This window comes from Notamacropus eugenii, chromosome 1 (assembly GCF_028372415.1).
Source record: "Notamacropus eugenii isolate mMacEug1 chromosome 1, mMacEug1.pri_v2, whole genome shotgun sequence".
NCBI lineage: Eukaryota > Metazoa > Chordata > Mammalia > Diprotodontia > Macropodidae > Notamacropus > Notamacropus eugenii.
Window position 1 is genome coordinate 30,566,496 of NC_092872.1, and position 20,338 is coordinate 30,586,833.

The following is a 20,338-nucleotide window of genomic DNA, read 5'->3' on the forward strand; positions in this document are numbered from 1 at the left end:
CTTTCACACACCAGCAAGGTTATGCTTAAGAGTCTGCAGCTGAGTCTTCAGCAATATGTGAACTGAGAATTATCAGAAGAGCAGGCTAGTTTTCAAAGAGGCAGAAGAACTAGAGCCCAAACTGCCAACATTCACTGGATTATGGAGAAATGAAGGGCATTCCAGAAAAAAAAATCTACTTTTGCTTCATTGTTTGCACCAAAGCCTTTGATTATGAGGATCACAACAAAATATGGCAAGTCTTCAAAGATATGAGAGTATCAGATCATCTTATTTGTCTCCTGTGGAACTTGTATGTGGGTCAAGAAGCAACAGTTAGAACTATCCAGACAAGGATTTGTATTATCACTTTATTTGTTTAACTTATATGCATAGCACAACGTACTACATAGCAGGCTAGATGAATTAAAAGTCAGAATTGAGGTTACTGGGAGAAATATCAACAATCTCAGATATGCAGACAATATCAGTCTGATGGCAGAAAGTGAAGAAGAATTAAGAAGCCACTTGATGAGGGTGTAAAAGCTGACTTGAAGCTAAACATTAAAAAAGAAAACAAGGCTAAGATCTTGTCAACTGGTCCTATCACTTCCTGGCAAATAGAGGGAGACACAATGGAAGCAGTGTCACATTTTGTATTCTTGGGCTGAAAGATCACTGCAAATGGTGACTGCAGCCATGAAATTAAAAGATACTTGCTCTTTGGAAGGCAAGCTATGGCAAATCTGGACCTTATGCTAAAAAGCAGAGACATCACCTTACCAACAAAGGTTCATATAGTCAAAGCTATGGTTTTTCCAGTAGCGATGTTTGGCTGTGAGAGTTTTACTATAAGGAAAGCTGAGCACCACAGACTTGACAGTTTCTAGTTATGATGCTGGCAAAGACTTTTGAGATTCCTTTGGACAGCAAGGAGATCAAGTCAGTCAATACTTAAAGAAATTGATTCAGACTGTTTGCTGGAAAGTCAAATACTGAAGTTGACTCTTAAGTACTTTAGCCACATAGTGAAAAGACAGGACTCCTTGGAAAAGATGAAGGAAAAGAGGACAACAGACGATAGGATGGATGGACAGTGTCATAGAAGCAACAAACATGAGCTTGGACAGACTTTGAGAGTGGAGGACAGAAGAGGCTGGCATGCTGTGTATGGTCCATGGGGTCATTAAAAAGGTGGATGTGACTGAATGAAGAGAAAAAATAATATAGAAGTAAAAAATGGAAAGATTTAGTAACTGATTGTATATATAAGGTGGGAGAGAGTGAGAAGCCAAGCATGACACTGGAGCTGGTAATGTGAGTTACTGGGAGAATGATGGTACTCTAGGAAGTTCAGAAGAGGAGTATGTATATACGTGTGTGTTTGTGTGTGTGTGTGTGTGTGTGTGTGAAAAAGAGAGAGAGAGAGAGAGAGAGAGAGAGAGAGAGAGAGAGAGAGAGAGAGAGAGAGAGAGAGAGAATATAAGAATATTTGTGAGATACAGATGAGAATCCATTCATGCCTGAACATCTGTAATATTCACTATGTTCTACTGAAAATGAAAAGGTAGGGAGAGGTTGGTTCTTACCCACCAGCCACCACCACGGAGATCGGAGCCTGATATCTTGCCAAAACCATCAGGTGATTTGGGGGAGTACAGCAGTACTGTGACTGTACTGCATGTGTCTGGGTCATAGTTAGGTCTAAGATCAGGCACAACTATGGGTGGCTCCTTATGCCACAGTCTCCTGGGATTAGACCTCCTACTTTGTATTCCATTGCTACAGGCCTCAGTTTCTTCGTCTGCAAAATGAGGAAACTGGGCTCCATAATCTCTAAGGTCTCTCTCTCAGTTGTGGATTTGTGTGGATCCTTCATTTTGCGGATAAAGAAACTGAAGCCTAGAAAATAGGTGACTTGCCCTAGGTCACCCAATTAATAAAGAATATTATCAGGATTCAAAGCAAATTCCTTAACTTTCAGTCCAAAGGTCTTCTTTCTACAACATGCTATTTCCAAGATGTCCCTCTGTGGCCACAGTGAAGCAGAAATTTGAAACAATTTCTGGGCTCATTAACTGGTCCTTTTTGTCTGTGGAGATTCCATCTTATGTGAGATATAGAAACCAACAGCCAAATTCCACCCACATCGATATTAACTTTCAGTGCTGATCCCAGGGTGGTACAGGATCTGCCTAAACTTCTCTAGGTCCAGTTTCCACCTAGAAATTATGTACTCTTTTTATCTATTGCTGTCAGTGAAAATGAGGAGATTTCATGAGTGAGTGAGAGCAGAGGAGCTTGGGAAACCACACTGCAGTCCTGTGAGATCCAGTCACCTGATGAGACTGACAAGGAGTCACCTGCTCCAAAGGGAGAAGAGATAAGACCAGCACTTAAGACAAGTTTGTTTGAGTGAAAGGATCAGGCTTCCCCTATTTTATCTTTAACTTGAGGAAAAGTTTTGTGTTTCTGCAGAAGATAGGACAATCAGGCCAAGAGCACCAAAGCCCATTTATCCTCAGGCAGAGGAGTGTGTTACATGCTAAAGGACCGTGCCACCTTGGAATATCTTACGAGAGATGGATTTCTTTTTTATGCCTACTACTTAGTTGCCCTTACTCCAATGTTTTCCTTTAATTTTTTCTTTATCTATTTCACTGGTTTAGTGCATGGCATATACAGCATTGGAGACATGTATAATGTTCATTACCCATATGTATAGAGTTTTCTATGGATGAAGGGTGAATGGTAGTTACTTATTGGGAAGATACCAATTTCCTTTGATTTGGGATCCAAATCAGCAATCTGATTGATTGATTGACCCAGAAGGCAAGTATTTGTAAGCATACTGGTCAAAATATGTAACAACAGATGTATTAGACATTGAAAAAAGTGTTTAACTTAAAATATTTTAAGTCCAAATGATCCTAGTTTCATATTTTATCTTGGTCCATATGGAACACAGTCCTAATTTTAAGTCCACAAACTCCCCTTGGAGAGTTTCTTGCCTCATTCTTTCTATTCTTTTCTGCATTCTCAAAATAAACTCCAGTCATTTCACTCTTTCCTAATATCAGTACATCATTATTGTTCCTGTTTTACTTTCCTCCTTTTGTAGTCTTGACCGTATGATTAACTAGTTCAACTATAAAACTACCATTGAATTGCTTGACCTGTTTTCCTCTGATTGGTCATGCCTTGCCAAATCTCAATTCTGGGTTAACCCACATTTTTTCCATGCTGCTGAATACTGCTAAGGAAAATATTCAACCTTTCTGACTGTCCACTAACAATTTAAGCTATCTAGTTTCAAATAGGACCTAAATACAATAACATACCAGTTTTTATTCCCTGCAGTTGACTCTGTTTCAGTCCCACAATGGCCATTCCACACTATGCTTCTTTTCTAATGCCTCTTCTATCCCTCCTCTCTCCATAGAGATTCTAGGCTGTCTGTCACAATAGCTTCTCTCCCCTCCCTTTTCTAGCTAGTCCTCCTTATTTCCATTTCCTCATCTTCCACTCACTTCTCAACTCCTTGCCATCAGACTTCCAAACTTACCGCTGGACATCATTTGTTCTCCCCAAAGTTACTAATTAATTGCTAAATCTGATTTTTTTTTCTCAGTCTTTATCCTTATTTAGCTTTTGTGATACTTTTTTCTACTGCTCATTTCTTACCTTTTTACTCAGTTTTTTATCCTCTACTATTGACTCATTATTCAGGTCCCTTCATTTAACTGTAGATATCCCCCAGAGTCACTGGGCCATTTCTAATAATATGCCTTCTTTCTTAATGAACTAAGATCTGTAGATTCAATTATCAATTATATTCAGCCATACCTCTAGTTCTAATCTCTCTTATGGGCTCCAGACCTGGTTTGCCAACTGCCTGTTAACTTGACATTCCATTGGCAACTTATACTCATATATTAAAAATGAAGCTCATTATTTAAACTCATCCTGGCCCCAGAGTTTCCTTTTTTTTAAATTTTCCTTTTTTAAGTCAAACTGGTCTACTTACTGTTCCCCAAACTTGGGGTTCCACTTGCTGCTTCTCTTTCTTTGTACATGTTGTATATACTCACTCTTCATCTCTTTCTCTTAAAATCCCTAATCTTCTTCATGGTTCATCACAGGGGCCGTTTTCTACAGAAAGTCTTTCCTCATTCCCCTAGTTTTTAGTTTTCTCTTCCTTAGCAGACTGTATTTGTTTAAATGTTGGATTTCTCAGTTGAACACAGCATAAGCCTCTTTAAAGCAAGTACTCTTTTTCTGTTTGTCCTTATATCTTCACCCCCTGGCATAGTCCCTTACACATAATGAGTTCTTAATAAATTCTTGTTGTATTGAATTATTACTGTTGTGTGTTGTACCAGTGGCTTCCAAACTGTAGTGTGTGTACTCCCATAGGATGTGTGAGATAATCCATTGAGGCAGGAAAAAAAAAATGTCAGAATTAAAGGGAGTGGCACAGCTGTTCAGCGTGAGTGCAGCCACCACCTGTTTCTGCTGATCTTCTCCCTGTCTGCTTCCAGCACAGGCTGGGATGGATGGTCAGTCACATGTTCCTCTCCAGGCAGATGGGAAGGCAGCTGTTGCTGCCAGTGGGCTTTGGGCTCAAGAAAATAAGCACAGAATTCTCTTGGATCTGCAACCTTGCTCCCAAGTCCTCCCTTCCCTCTACCAGAAAAAAAAAAATCTAACAGCTTGGAAGCAAATGAAGTCACTCAAGTCTGTAACTGTCTCCTTCTAACTACCTGGAATATTCCTCCAATCCTGGGATCTATCTGCCTGAGTTCAAAATCACCCCTTTCCCCAACCCCTTACCACATCAGGGGAGATGGAAATTTACTAGACAGATTTCAACAAAAAATCTTTGCATAATTGGTGGATGGGACTGAAAAAAGAGTATCATGATGTAGTATGCGTAGCTAGTGATGTAGTTCTTTGATTTGACTTTTTGTGAAGTTGTCTTTTACAGATAAAACCAAGTATCAAAATAAACAGATTTTTTAGAACTAAGCCTTTAAACTGCTGAATCATTAAGTTTTAAGCCAAGATTTAAAAAAAAAGAAGGAAATTCAATCAAAATGCTCTCACTTATAATTTTAGTGAGAGTTTTAATAATGTTAAATTATCTTAAATATTATTTATTTCACTTTAATCTAATACTGATTCCTATTTTATGTTTTATTATATATGTGTGTATGTATATATATATATATATATATATATATATATATATATATATATATATATAGTAGTGAATGTATGTACTCTATTCAGTCATTTCAGTCATGTCTGACTCTTTGTGACCACATTTTCTTGGTCACAAGTGGTTTGCCATTTCTTACTCCATCTCATTTTACAGATGATGAACTGATGTAAACTGGGTTAAGTGACTTGCCTAGGGTCAAGCAGTTGGAAAGTCTCTGAGAGAAAAAGACTCACATGTACAAAAATATGACAGCTCTTTTTGTGGTGACAAAGAATCAGAAACTGACGGGATGCCCATCAGTGGGGGAATGACTAAACAAGTTCTGGTGTGTGAATACAATGGAATGCTATTGTTCCATAAGAAACGGCCAGAAGGCAGGCTTGAGAAAAATCTCAAAAAACTTGCATGAACAGAAGCTGAGTGAAGTGAACAGAACCAGGAGAACACTGTACAAAGTAACAGCAACAGCGTGCAGTGACTGCTTTTGTTAGACTTGGCTGTTCTGAGCAGTGCAATGATCTAAGACAATTCTAAAAGACTCATGATGGCAAATGCTCTCCACATCCAGAGAAAACACTATGGAGTATGAATCCAGATTGAAGCATACTATTTTCTCTTTTTTTGTTGCTGTCTTTTTCTTTCTCATAGTTTTTCTTTTTTGTTCTGATTTTTATTTCACAATATGACTAATATGGAAGTAAGTTTAATATGATCATACATGTATAGTCTATATCAGATTGCATGCCATCTTGGGGAGGAAGGAAAAATTTAGAACCCAAAATCTTATAAAGGTGAATATTGAAAACTAAAAGTAAATAAATATTTTAAAAAAATTTTTTAAGTATCTGAGGCTAGATTTGAACTCAGGCCCTTCTGATTGCTACTAAGGATACCTTTGCTCTAAGAGGACCTCCTTGACAGATAAGTTCTTGCTTTGGAACCCTCATGTCTTGAGGAACCCTACCCGAACTGCTCACTTTACTTTCATCTCATTATTGGGACACCAACTGCTCTCGACAAGCCCTTATCAACTCACCTTTATGTTTTGTCTTTTCTAATTAGAATGTATGCTCCTCGAGAGTAGGAACAATCTGATTTTCTTGTTTTTGTATTCTGAGCACTTAGCATGGTGCTTGGCATTTACTACAAGGATTTAATAAATGCTCTCTCCATCCATACAGGTAGCCATCTTTTACTATTAATAGGCACCAATCAGTACAATAATGTCTATCCATTCCAGTAAAAACTCAGTACACCCATCTGTTATCATTTGTTTTCACCATATAATCAACCTACCTCTGTTTTTAGTCATAAGTATCTTTGATATTTTATGCCACTTCATTTATTCAAACCATAGTACCATAGGATTATAAAATGTAGAGCTGGAAGGGACTTTAGAGACTGACTCATCCAACCCTCTCACTTTACCAATAAGGAAACTAAGGCCCAGGGTAAATGACTTGCCTATGGTCCCATGAATTGTATCAGAGGCAAAATCATTATTTTTAATATGCTGTATCCTACTTAAGTGAACTATGTGTTGTTATTTTTCCTTTGTGTCCTTGAATTTCTAGTCTTTGAAGATCATAGTATTACTTCACATGGTCATTTAACATTGGAGTGAGAATTTGGTCTTCAAAGGATAGGCTTTTGGAGGCAAGATGTAGCTTCAGATTCCTGGAAATATTGTACAGTTTCCCAAATGGATCCTCCTTCCCACCTTGTTCTTCTCCCTTTCAATTCTGGGTCTGTATCATTTGTCCAAGATATACTAATGCAATGAGCTGCCCATCCTGCCACAGCTAACAATTTGGGCAATATGGATTCCTCATCCAGTTAATTTTTTTGTTGTCTGCATTACTAGGCTGGCCTCATCTATGAACCACAGTTATTTAAAAGAGATCCTCTAGAACAAAAGTGTCAAATAAGTGATCTAAGGTCCCCATGTCATCTACAACATTCCTGAGAGGTATGAGCCAGATTAAAATGTTAATTGGGAAATATGTAACAAAATAAATAAAAATAAGCATATGTATACATTCATCCATTCATGCATATGTATGTATATATGCACACATATAAACATATGTCAGCATACATATATACACATATATGTATATAATTGCATTTTAAAGCTGTCATTATGCAGTTGCAAGATCCTTCTATATGAATGAGTGGGCCTCATTTCTATTTGAGTTTGCTACCACTGCTCTAGAAATTCACAAAAGAAAATAATGTTTTTATAAAACAGCCCTACTCTAAAGTTGGCTTCTTCACTCCCACCATCCTTCAGTCAGTCCCAGGAGACAAGTCCAGTTTAATTCAGATGTCTAGTTTCAGGCACTGTAGTTTGCTTGGTTTGGAAGTGATAATAATATAACTTCTACTGTTGCTGTTTAATCATTCAGTTGTGTCCAGCTGTTTGTGACCAAACCACAATATGGTCATGCTACTCACAAAGCTTTCTTGACAAAGATACTGGAGAGATTTGCCATTTCTTTCTCCAGTATAAGAGTTTATATAGCATTTTAAGGCCTATGAAGTACTTTCTTAATAACAACCCTGTGAGGTTATTATTAATCACTCCACTTTTCAGGTAAGTAAATGAGTATCCCATAGGAGAAATGATTTGACTCAGTCAGAATAGCACGATGGAAAGAACATTAGCTTTGAAGTAAGAGAAAATAGGTTTAAATCCTACCTCAGAGGCTTCTGATCTGTATAACTGTAGGTAAGGAATTCTACTTGTGAAAGCTCAGCCATGATATGGTCTAGATGAACTCCAAAATCCTTTCTCATTCTAGATCTTTTAGCTCTAACTGGCAGATCAAGGTCTTCTGACTCCTGCAAAGTGAGATTTTACCAACATTTTGTAAATATGATTCACTCATTAGGACTCTGTCCTTGTCATGAGCCCTTTTCCTTATTGTGAAGGTTCCATCAGCCTGTGTCTAGAACACGAGGCAATTAAAACAAGACTGAGGTGGGGAAAAAAGTCTTCAACTTTTTAAAATGTTTAATCTCCATTTCTGCAACTTCAAAGTCACTGTCACATTGATCGCCCTACTTACACAGTCTCTTGAAGAAAGGGGGTGGTTAAGGGGATCTGGCTTCTAAGCCCTAAGGCTCCCACACTAATCATTTATCTCCTCACTTGGGCATGTTATACAACTCAGGCTCAGTACTTTTCCACTAGGAAGAGAAATTGAATCTTCCCCAGCTGAAAACAGTAGGGCTTTTTGGAGACATAATGTTCAAACTTATCTGAAGGTTGCTATCATTAGCTAGGAGCTTAAATTAGAAGGTGGGGGATGGCACAGGAGGAGAAAGATTTACCCTTCTTCCCCCATCTACTTATAGAATGCCACTAGATTTTTTTTTTTTGATTCATATCTGTGACCTGAACTTGGTCACAACTTCCCCCAGTGGAAATTCCCCTCACTGATGCAAATTGTCATGTCTTCTATACCTTACCACCATAGCTAGTTGCCTATGGCACTGAAAAGTGATTCTACCCACAATTTATGTCAGACGCTGCAGTCAAATTACAGGATCAAGGGATATGAGAGGCCATTGGATCCAATATCCTTCTTTCACAGATAAGGAAATTGAGTCACAGAGAAGTTAAGTGGCTTGCTCAGGGTCACAAATCTAGCAAATGCTTGAACCTAGGTTTTCCTGTATCCTAAATGGATCTCCCTATCCACTCTATCACATTGCCTCTTACCATTAGATTATTTCCTTCTTTTCTTTTAATGGACTCCTTTTCTCCTCCTCCAAATTCAGCAGATTGCCCTCCACAAATGATTGGAATTAACCCTACATCTTGGGTCTCTTAGAGTATAAAGTAACTCCACTTATCCCAGTCCAGTTCAGCCCAGGCCAATCCAACCTATTATTTCCTTGAGTCCTAAGTCTCAGGCAGTCTATACTGAAGGGCTGTACTGATTGTTAAATTTTCGTAGTGAGGATTTGTACTTCAAAAATCAGCCAGTGCTATATATCAGGACTTGGTTTATTGTTTTATTGATTGTTTAGAATTAAGAAAGTGATGGAGAAAGTGTTAATGCAGAATAAACTTAAAAGTGTGTCCTGTGTACATCTCCCTACCTCTGCACCTCCCAAAACTGGTTGTTATACATTTACTAGTACACCCCTAGCCAGAGTTTGCAAAGATTATTGAAAACTTTTATAAATACATCTTTTGGCTACCCTAAAATAGTTCTTTCATTTGTAATGTTGCTGTGGCACTAACTGCTTCTGAAAAAGTTTTACCTGATCTTGTGCTTTTGAGCTTTTGAGTGAACAGGAGGTCACAGGTCTTGCTGTGTTTTCAATACCATGGAAATTTTTGAAATTAAGTTGTCATTGGAGAGGGAAGCCTTTTCATAGTCTGTGTATGGGCATAACAAGGTTCTGCAAACTATAAAAGATTAAGAGGGGCCAGGATTCACACCTTTGTTTGGTAAATAAACACAGATTACAGAAGCAGGAAACGGACACAGCCTTGCTTACCAGGTTTCATGTTACTTCTCGTTCAAGTGTGAAAAAAAAAATGATTTGCTGTTACAACCAAAATATTACATAGTTGAAAAGAGGAATTAAATAGTATATAAAAATGTGGAGCTTGGTATGTTGACTGGAGACAGGTTAAGTAGAGAAGACTGTCCTACAAGATTTAAATCCTAACCCTAATATAGACTAGCTCTGAGTTCTTAGGCAATTCATGTAACCAATTACTACCCTAGGTAATTCTCTAAGACTTAATTTACTTTTTAAATTCATGGACCCCTTTGGCAGTCTGATGAAGCCTGTGGACTCCTGAGAATAGTGTTCTAAAATAATTGAAGGAAATATTAAGTTTCAGCTAGAGGTTAGTAAAAATGAAGTTGTAACTTTTCCCCCATCTAAGATCATGGTCACCACTGAAATCCATTAATAGATTCCTAGTTAGGAACCTCTGTTTCAAGACTGTGGTATCAAAGTTACAGAGCACTTGAGGAAGTTATTGATAGAAGGTAATTTCCCATCTGATTTTCCTAATTACAATACAGTCACAGGTTCAGTAAAAGAAAAATAACCCCATTGTATATTCTGGGGCTATCATGATTCATGAAATGGCCATAATTACTAACTGGCCTTCATTCCTGAGAAGTCTGTCTTTGCTTCTACAGTGATTGCAGTGGAGCTGAGGCAAAACCATTGGAGGATTCTAAGAATGCCATAATTTTTTAGGCCATTTATAAATGTCAAGGCCACTATTAGTACTTATTGTATGACTTTGTCCAGTGATCAATAAGTTGATATTTGAAATAGTACAAAAACTAAGTCCCCATTTCTATTTAGAGTCTCACTACAAATTTAACAAGATAATATAAAGAAGTTGCAGCTGAAACAGAGGATTGCTTGAAGTTCCCTTTGGTAAAGAAAATAAAAGAGCTGGAGGAGTCAATTCCATCACATATTTAAAAGTAATGTGAAACACTACTTTATGGAGCAAAAATTATTATTCGATCATCTCTCCTTGAAGTGCTTATTATGAATTGTAAGCAAACAGATTATCAAGCATCCACCTATATGTTAACATCTGTTTCAAAGGATAAAAAAGGAAAGAAAAATCTATTAATTATTTGACAGGACCCTCCAAACAAAGTCCACCTTGTACCTGCACTAGATGCCTTTGATGTGAAAGTGAGCACAAGAGAAAAGGTGAAAACCAAATGGAAAGATATGGATGAGACCAAGAATTGAAAGAGGAGAAAGAAGACTATGAAAATGCCTCAAAAACTTGTACATGAAGGCATTGGATATAACAAATACTAAATTGTATAATAAAAATGAAATTAGTTATAACAAGAATTGAAATGACTGCTTTCAGATATAGTAGCCATTTATAATCAGCAATCATATCCTCAAATAGTCACAGCAAAGTTAAAAATAAATATTGAATTAGAAGGAATTAGATATAGTATACAATTAAAGCAGCTCAAATATTATCTGTTTAGACAAGTTTCTTACTCAAAAAATAGAGAAATGGAAAAGAATATTGCATTTATCACCATTTACTAGAGAAGTTTAATTGATGCAAAGCCACTAGATAATTTTCTGCAGCAGTCCATGTCTTCACAAGGGAATGGGAGGTATTAGGAAAATTATCAGCATAACTATCCATAACAATAGAAAGCAAAACAAAACAAATACCATGTGATCATCTCAGTAGATGGAGAAAAATGTTTTGACAAGATAAAACACACATTTCTATTTAAACAGTACTTTAAAGCATAGGAATAAATGGAGTCTGTCTTAAAATGATAAGTAGAATCTATCTAAAATAAAGAGCAAGCATTATCTGTAATATAGATAAACATAAAAGTCTTCCCAATAAGATGGGGGTGGGTAAAGTAAGAATACCCATTATCACAATTATTATTAATTATTGTATTAGAACTTGCTAGCTACAAAAATAAGATAAAAAGAAATTGGAGGAATGAGAATAGGCAACAAGGAAGCAAAACTCTCACTCTTTGCAGAAGATAGATGGTATACTTAGAGAATGAACTAAAAAACTAATTGAAACAATTGACAACTTTAGCAAAGTTGAAAGATGTAACTAAATCCACATAAATCATTAGCATTTCTGTGTATTGCCAACAAAAGTCAAGAAAGAAGAGACAGAAAGAAAAATTTCATTTAAAAAAATTGCAGACATCATAAAATACTTGGGAATCTACATGCCAAGATAAACTCAGGGACTATATGTACATAATTACAAAACACTTCACACAAATAAAGACAGATATAAACAAGTGGAGAAAAATTAACTGCTCATGGGTAGGCCAAGCCAATATAATAAAAATGACAATTCTACTCAAATTAATTTACTTATTCAGTGCCATATCAACTAAACTACCAAAGAATAATTTTAAAGAGCTAGAAGAAATAATGACAAAATTCATCTGGAAGAACAAAATATTAAAAATATCAAGGAATTCAATGAAAAAAATGTAAAGGAAGGCAATCTAGCAGTATCAGATCTTTAACTCTATTATAAAGTGGTAATCATTAAAACAATCTGGTATAGGCTAAAAAATAAAAGTGGTGCATCCATAGGATTGGTTAGGTATACAATACACAGTAGTAAGTGATCATAGTAATTTAGTCTTTGATAAAGCCTAAGATCTAAGCTTGGGGCCAAGCACTCATTATCTGACAAAACTTGCTGGGAAAACTAGAAGGGAATTTGGCCAAGACTAGGCATAAATCAGCATCTCACACCATCTATCAAGATAACATCAAAATAGATACATGATCTAGACAGAAAGGATGATACTATAAACATATTAGAGGACCATGGAAAAATTTATCTGTCAGATTTCTGGATAAGGGAAGAAAGAGTTTATGATGAAATAAAAGATAATGAGGACCACAGGAAGTAAAATGGATATTTTTTTATTACATGAATTTTTTTTAAATGGACAAACAAAACTAGTGCAGCCAAAATTAGAAGGGAAGCAGGAAACTAAGAAAAAAAAATTACAGCAAGTTTCTCTGATAGAGGCTGTAATTCTCAAGCATTTAGGCTGATGACCAAATTTATAAAAAAAAAAAAATGAGCCATTCCCCAATTGATAAATGATCAAAGGATATTAATTGTCAGTTTTCAGGAAAAAAAATATCAAAGCTATCAATAGTTACATGAAAAAGTGTTCTAAATCACTACTGATTAGAGAAATGCAAATTAAATAACTCCAAGAAATCACCACATACCTACTAGACTGGCTAACATGACAGAAAAAGGAAGATGGCATATACTGAAGGGAGTGAGGATAAAAGGGGGCATGATGGTAGAGTCTGTTGGTGTAGTTGTGAACTGGTCCAACTATTGTTTCAGAGTAATTTGGAATGATGCCCAAAGGGCTATAAAATATGTCCTTTGACCCAGTAATATCTCTATCCCAAAGAAATCAAAGCACCCATTTGTACAAAAATATTTATAGCCATTCTTTTTGTGGTGACAAAGAATTGGAAACTGAGGGGAATCCCCATCAATTGAGGAATGACTGAACAAGTTGTAGTTCATGATTATGATGGAATGTTGTTGTGCAGTAAGAAATGATAAGTAGGATGGTTTCAGAAAAACCTGGGAAGGCTTACAAGAGTTTTTGCAAAGTGAAGTGAATCAGAAGAACATTGTGTACACAATGAGTAAAAACAATATTGGAGCAATGACCAACTGGGAAAAGCTTAGCTATTGTGATCAAGACAGTGATGCAAGGACAATTCCAGAGGACCTGTGATGAAAAATGCTGTCCTCCAGAGAGAGAACTGATGAAGTTTGAGTACAGATTGAAGCATTTTCTTCACTTTCTTTATTTTTCTTACTTTTTTTTGTATGTATTTTCTTTTGCATCATGGCTAATATGGAAATGTTTTGCATGATTTTACATGTATAATTGATTTCATATTGCTTGCCTTCTCAGTGGGTGAGAATGAGGTTGGAATGAAAAGGAGAATTCAGAACTATTTTTTTTTTAAAGTCAGTGTTAAAATTTTTTTAAATGTAACTGGGAAATGTTTAATCATGATAAATATTTTTATATTATGTTATTTATTTATTTATATTATACTATTTCAAAAGTAACTAGGAGGTATAGGGAAACAGAATATCTTACTATGCCTATTGTTTGCTGATATTTTTATTTGACTCAGGAGAACAAAATACAACCTCAAAGACTTCCCTCTTACAAATTATTTTCCACATATATGTTGAAGATATACAATACCCTGTAGCTGAGGAAGGTCTCCAGTACATTGGACAGATCCTTCATAGTGGAATTATTGAGGGACATGGACAAGAATTGTATTGGATGCACCAGTGAGGAAATATCCATGCCAATTAAATCACACCAGTCAAATCATTAAAACTTTAGAATGCAGTCTTTCCTCATTAAAAACTTAGCATGTCCTAGTTGTACCCCAATAGCTCTTTTCTCCATTCTGTCCTATTCCTTCTCTAGAACAACCCATATCTGTATCTTCTTTGAAGGAAAGGGATGAAGAAAGGAACACACATTTGTTCTTTCAAACAAAAGTGCCTACTATGTGTCAGTCATTGTGTTAAGTGCTTTACAAATGTTACCTCATTTGATCCTATGATTGGAAGCTCCCTAGCTAGAAACTTCCTTTTCCCAGCTGATTAGTGACTTTTGGCCTGGGATCTCCGAGGTGAAATATCTATTAGATTTTCCTGATCAAAACTCCACCCCTCCTTTGAGAACCCCTGAATTTCCCTGCTGCAAGAGTTGCAAGAGTATCTTAAAAGCTAGACCTAAGAGTCTCAGGGAAAAGAAAATAAATGTCTGGCATAACCACTTGCCACATCTTTGGAGCAACCTCTGAAAAAATCATCCTGGATTGTCTCTTCCTACCATAGCCTTGAAATTGTCACACTAGAGGGTTGCTAGTAGCATTGAATTGTATTAGATGTATCCGTTCCCCACCCTTTCACATTTGACTTTGGAGGTATCAGCTCCAGCTCTGGTAAAAGTGAAAAGTAATCAGTGGAAATATTCTAATTTTGTAGCCAAATTGGACCACATGTCCAGTGTGTGTGTGTGTGTGTGTGTGTGTGTGTGTGTGTGTGTGTGTGTGTGTGTGTGTGTGTGTGTGTGCATGCTTGGGTGTGATGTATGTATGTATGTAGGGGGTTAATCATCTGTCCTAGTTCCCTTGTGTTGTTGCTCCTGTCTTCTTCTCTATGCCTCCTTGGGTATTCAGAGTTAAGCTATGTGGTTTTCCATTTAATGAGCCAAATAAAAAGGACTTATTGATTTCAGAACTGACTGGCTCTCCTTCTCTGAAGACCCAAAGTCTAAGTTACAGACTCTAACACAAAACTTTTGAATGGAAATCAAAGAATTGGAATGTGCTTTTTGTAGACACTAATCAAGTTAAATCTTCAGTGCTATTGCTCTTCAGACTGGAAAGAAAACTAGGAATAACATTAGCAATTATATAATCATTTTTTCCACAAAGATGACAACCCCTTTGCAAAAACCATCATTAAGTAACGGAAATTTAGGTCTTAAAGAACCTTGGAAATAATTTAACAACAACACCAATTATAGAAATTAGATAGCACTTTAAGGTTTGTAAGGCACTTTAAATACTTGATCTCACAACAACCCAATGAAGTAGTTACTATTATCTCGATTTTACACATGAAGAAACTGAGACTTGAAGATTTTAAATAACTTGCCAAGGTTACTCAACTAGTAAGTGTTTGAATAGGTCCATTACTCTTATCCACAATACCACTGACACAGGACACATCACTTATTTCACAACAGAAAACAGAGGGCTCAGGAAGTTGTGCCATGGTCAAGATGCCATCATCAAGGCAGCAGAACTCTTTATTTCACAGATTTAGTCATTGTGTTCCTGAAGATGTGACTTTATTTAGTAAAGACCAATCACAGAAGCTACCTTCTATAGCAAACATGAACTGTTTTGTCCAATGCCAATGTTAATTAGGAGTTTTTAATCTGCCCTTGTGCTCTAGAGAATGTTAAAATAAAGAGTGTGAACCCACAATCATCATCTTCTGTATCTTGTGAGGTGGAAAATATCTCTGAAATTTAACATTGTTTGAGAAATATATTTGGCAAAAAATCTTAACATCCAACATTCAAACTACATAAACAAGATGTGAAGAGTAGGCTATTCCTTTAAGAAAAATATGTTAGGATATCATCAATGTACTTAGGAAGCTGCTGAAGCTTTTTGATCCAATTAAACATCCTCTGAATATCTGGAACTAATGCTTTATATACAAAATTAAATTACATAATTGCATATAATTAGTAATTATATATAATTATAATGCAATTAATAATTATCTATAATAGCCCACATTTATAGAGGACTTTAAAGATTTACAAAGTGTTTTCCTCACACTAGCTTTCTGGGATAGGTAGAGAATTACTTTACCCATTTTGCAGATGAGGACGCTGAGGCTCAGAGTAATGAAATGACTTGCCCATAACCATATAACTAGCATCAGAGCCAGGCAGGAAACAGACAACAAGCATTAAGTGCTTTCAATGTGCCAGATGTTGTGCTAGGGTTACAAACGTGAGCCCTTCCCTAGAGAAGAGAGAAAACCAACTCTTCAGGAATTGACCTTCCTTCTTGTGCTTGTCCTTTGTTCCTGAAGAGGACCATGATATCAAGATGATGACATGACTTGCAGTTGACTTTGATTTGAATGAGGGAGGGTTATGCAAGGTCACCAACCTCACTTTCTTCTTCTGAGCCATCTGGGTCCAATGGCCTGATATTCATCAGGATGACTGGAGATGGCCCAGGATGCCATGTGAGACCCTGGCCCTTTCAGGCCAAGATCTTTGACTTTCCTTCTAATGGGGAAGATAATAAATAAAAGGGACCTGGAAAGTGAAGGGGACAGAAGGTAAATTAGAGTCATGGTGATGAACTCATCCATACCCAGAATGGAGAACAGAATTTCGGATCAGACTTTCAGGCTCCACTTTCCACTAGAATCTTTTCTGACCTTCCTCTAGCTGCTAGTTCATCCCAATGTATGGAGGCAACCTTAATCTGGTCTTTCCCAAAGCCTAAATGCTAGAGTCCCCAAGGGCAACATTTCTGAATAACTTTGACCTTTTGTTCTTTGCAAAAAAAACAGACTTCCAGGAAGGATTCCTCTCCCACTTTTCCCACTATATCTTAAGAAACCAAAAGATTTGTCTATGATTCCTTTCTTGCTGACTTCTGAGCAGCGTGATACTTGCTAATTATTGGACCACAGTTCCATGAGTGACAATGGCAAGAGGCATGAGAAGGGAGATGGGAGGAAGTGATCAACCTAGGAGATTCCAACCTCATTTTTGAGTAGATACGGCACATAGCCTTAGGAGGTAGCTCAGTCCTGGCAGCTTGACTCTTTTTCTGCTCCTTTCCTCCCCTACTCACCAGCTGCTCATCCTGCCCTAGGCTGCTCTCCAACCTCCATTAGGTCTGCTTGGACAGAATTCACACCTATGGGCATTGTATAAGCTATTTCAATTATTCATGTATTATTTGCTCTTTAAAAAAAAACATGTAATTTTATTTAATTGCTAGCTCTGGGTCTTCTGAAAGGGTGAACATGGCTTAATCCTTTTGGGCTTGAGGATAATTTTCTACATAGAGCAATCGTTAAAAAAAAAAATTCTAATTTAGATACAATGATGCTTTGCACTTATTAAAGTTCTCTTCCTTGGCCTCTTGGAAAAAGATAATGTTCAAGTGTTGGCACATAATATTTGCCTCCTTCTACATCTGACCTAGTTATACTTGTTTCCACTGGAATTTTGTCCACACAGCAAGATGTTAGTCGCAAGTGCAGATGATTAGCTCGTATCTCAAATAAGTCAATGCTTTAGCAGCAAGAACACCCTGCTCCAGTTCTTTGAGAGCCATGATTTTGGAGGGTGAGCTAGTAGTGGCTTATTCCTCACCAAGGACTCTCCATATGTGAAAACCTACTTCCCATAATGATTACATATTTAAAATGTTATATCCCAACTCTCTTATTTTTCCTCCCTGGGAACATGAAGTATAACTGTGAGTGTAACACCTGGTGACTCAGTTGCCTGTAGGTATTGCCAAACAAGGGCAGCTAGGTGGCATAGTGGATAGGGAACCAGGCCTGGAGTCAGAAAGGGTTGAGTTCAAATACAGCCTCAGACACTTAATGACTGTATAACCCTGGGCAAGTCACTTAGCCCTGTTTGCCTCAGTTTCCTCAACTGTAAAAATGATCTGAAGAAGGAAATGATGAAGCACTCCAATTTCTTTGTCAAGAAAACCTCAAATGGGATCACAAAGGGTCAGACATGACTGAAACAACTAAATAACAACAACCTCCAAACAAGCCATCCCAGATTCACCATATCCTTTTGGTCCACATTTGCTCTGGAATCTTTGCTCATGAGCCACCACCAATGTGTTTACTTTTTATCATGAGACACAGGATGCACAATTAGTTCAAAGCAAAAGACATTTAATAAAACAGCACAGTAAAAAAACAAAAAGGTAGAAATAGAACTTTTCTCTCATAAACCTGGGACTCTCTCACTAAGACTCTCCCATTACTGTCAGTGGAAAGGGATACACATAGGGAACAAATATGGAAAGACAAACAATAGGGAATGTATGCAAGTAGAACTTATATAGAAGGGAACACATGTATCCATGGCATTCATATAGATGGGATGGCTTACCTAGGACACAGGATTACTATTATCTTCTAGTGATGTCCTTGTTCTACTTCTACCAGTGGACCTGCTCCCTTCTGGTTTCCCATGGTTACTGTTGAAAGTGCTCTTCTATTGATTTTGCTTCTGCTGGTTGATGCCACAGTTCTTGTGGAATTGTACCACACCTCTCTGCTTCCAGTTTCAGACTTCGTCTAGAGTATTCAGGTAAGGTGCTACCTCTTCCCCAAAAGAGGAAAAGTAGGTAGACTCTCCTCTCTCTTTAATTTATAGACCAGAGGTTTAAACTCTTTTAGTAAACCAAGGCCCTTACCACTCACAAGATGAGGACATCTGTCAGTCCTCAGCGTCCTGACTGTGATAGGCTTTTTCCTCCTAACAGGAGAATCATTACCCCAGAGACGAAGCTCTTTTAAAACATAGAACAACCACTTAGACAAAGTAGTAGCTCCTGGCATTAAATCTATTTTTAACCTCCTCTTCCTGGTTTACCAGTTGTGGTGCCTCTGTTCCAACTTCAGAGGGATCTTTGGGATCATCCAGTTCATCCCAATTATTTGAAACATGAAGGATATATTTGCTATCTGACTTAAAGTGAGAAAGTTCTTGTGACTCCCAATAAGTGTGAAACTATGTCTATTCAAAATTGTTTTAGGGGCTGATCAAAATTTGTCAAGCCACCAAGGGTTGTGTGGATCTGAGATCCGTTGATGATTTTCTTCCGGGCCTACTATTCTTTTTGGTTACCCATTCCAATGAATTGGCATATTAGGGGACAAAGGTGAAGGAACCTCTCACTCACAAGTAGAGGCCACTTCAAAAGCATCAACTTCCATCTTAATCATCTCAAATTTTTGTCCTAGATACCCACCTTTATTATGTGTATATAGCTACCAGTAATTCTTTTCATGTTGAGCTGAGTTCTAGAGTAACTAGACATCGCTGTCTTCTGCCAATTCATTCCTTATCCAGCAGTATCCTTCCTTCTCCCTAGAAGCCCCTTTTCCTTTATGAAGCCTTCTTCAACTCCTCTCCTACACATCTTTCCATGCCTTTCTTTTCTTTTCTGTTGTATCTATGGTCAACCCCATGCAATTTAGCAGTTAATTACTCTGTAGGTATTTTCATGTGTGTTGGTCTTATCTACACAAAAGCCTGGGATGTCCTTGAGGTGGAACCATGTCTCTGGTATTCCTCACAGTGGCTACAATATTGTTGGAAAAAGTAAATGCTAAATTAACAAATGAATCCAATGGCTCAGCATTGTGACCACAGCAAAGATGGGAATTATTGTCTCCTGTAATAAAGAGGCACCTTTGACTCTGAGCTCATTATAATAGTTATAATAATAACAATAACTTCTAGTCTTTTGCACTTTAAGATTTCCAAGGTGATTTTTCACAACAGTCTTGTGGTATCTCCATTTTCCTGCTGAGGAAACTAAGGCTAAAGGAGCTTAAGTGACTTGTTTAGGTTCATACAGCTAGTAAGTCTATGACCTAAGACTAGAACTGAGATATATCAGCTTCAAGATCATTGTACTACTCACCCTACCATGCTAGAAAGTCACCTCTAACCAATTAAGTTATTCTGGTAAAGACACTATAGAAATAGTGCCTTGCCTGTGGAGCTACAATGGTGTGCAAATTAACTGGGACAATGTAAAATAACTTCATTGGCTTAGACAATACATCTTAAGACAACTTCATACATGGTTCAAAATTTTGGATGAGTAAGATGTACTTCTTTTGCTGTAATCATAATGCTAAACAGTATTTATATATCTCCTTAAGGTTAATAAAGCACTTTACATGTGTTAACTTGCTTAGTTAAAGTATGATCACTTGTTTTTACA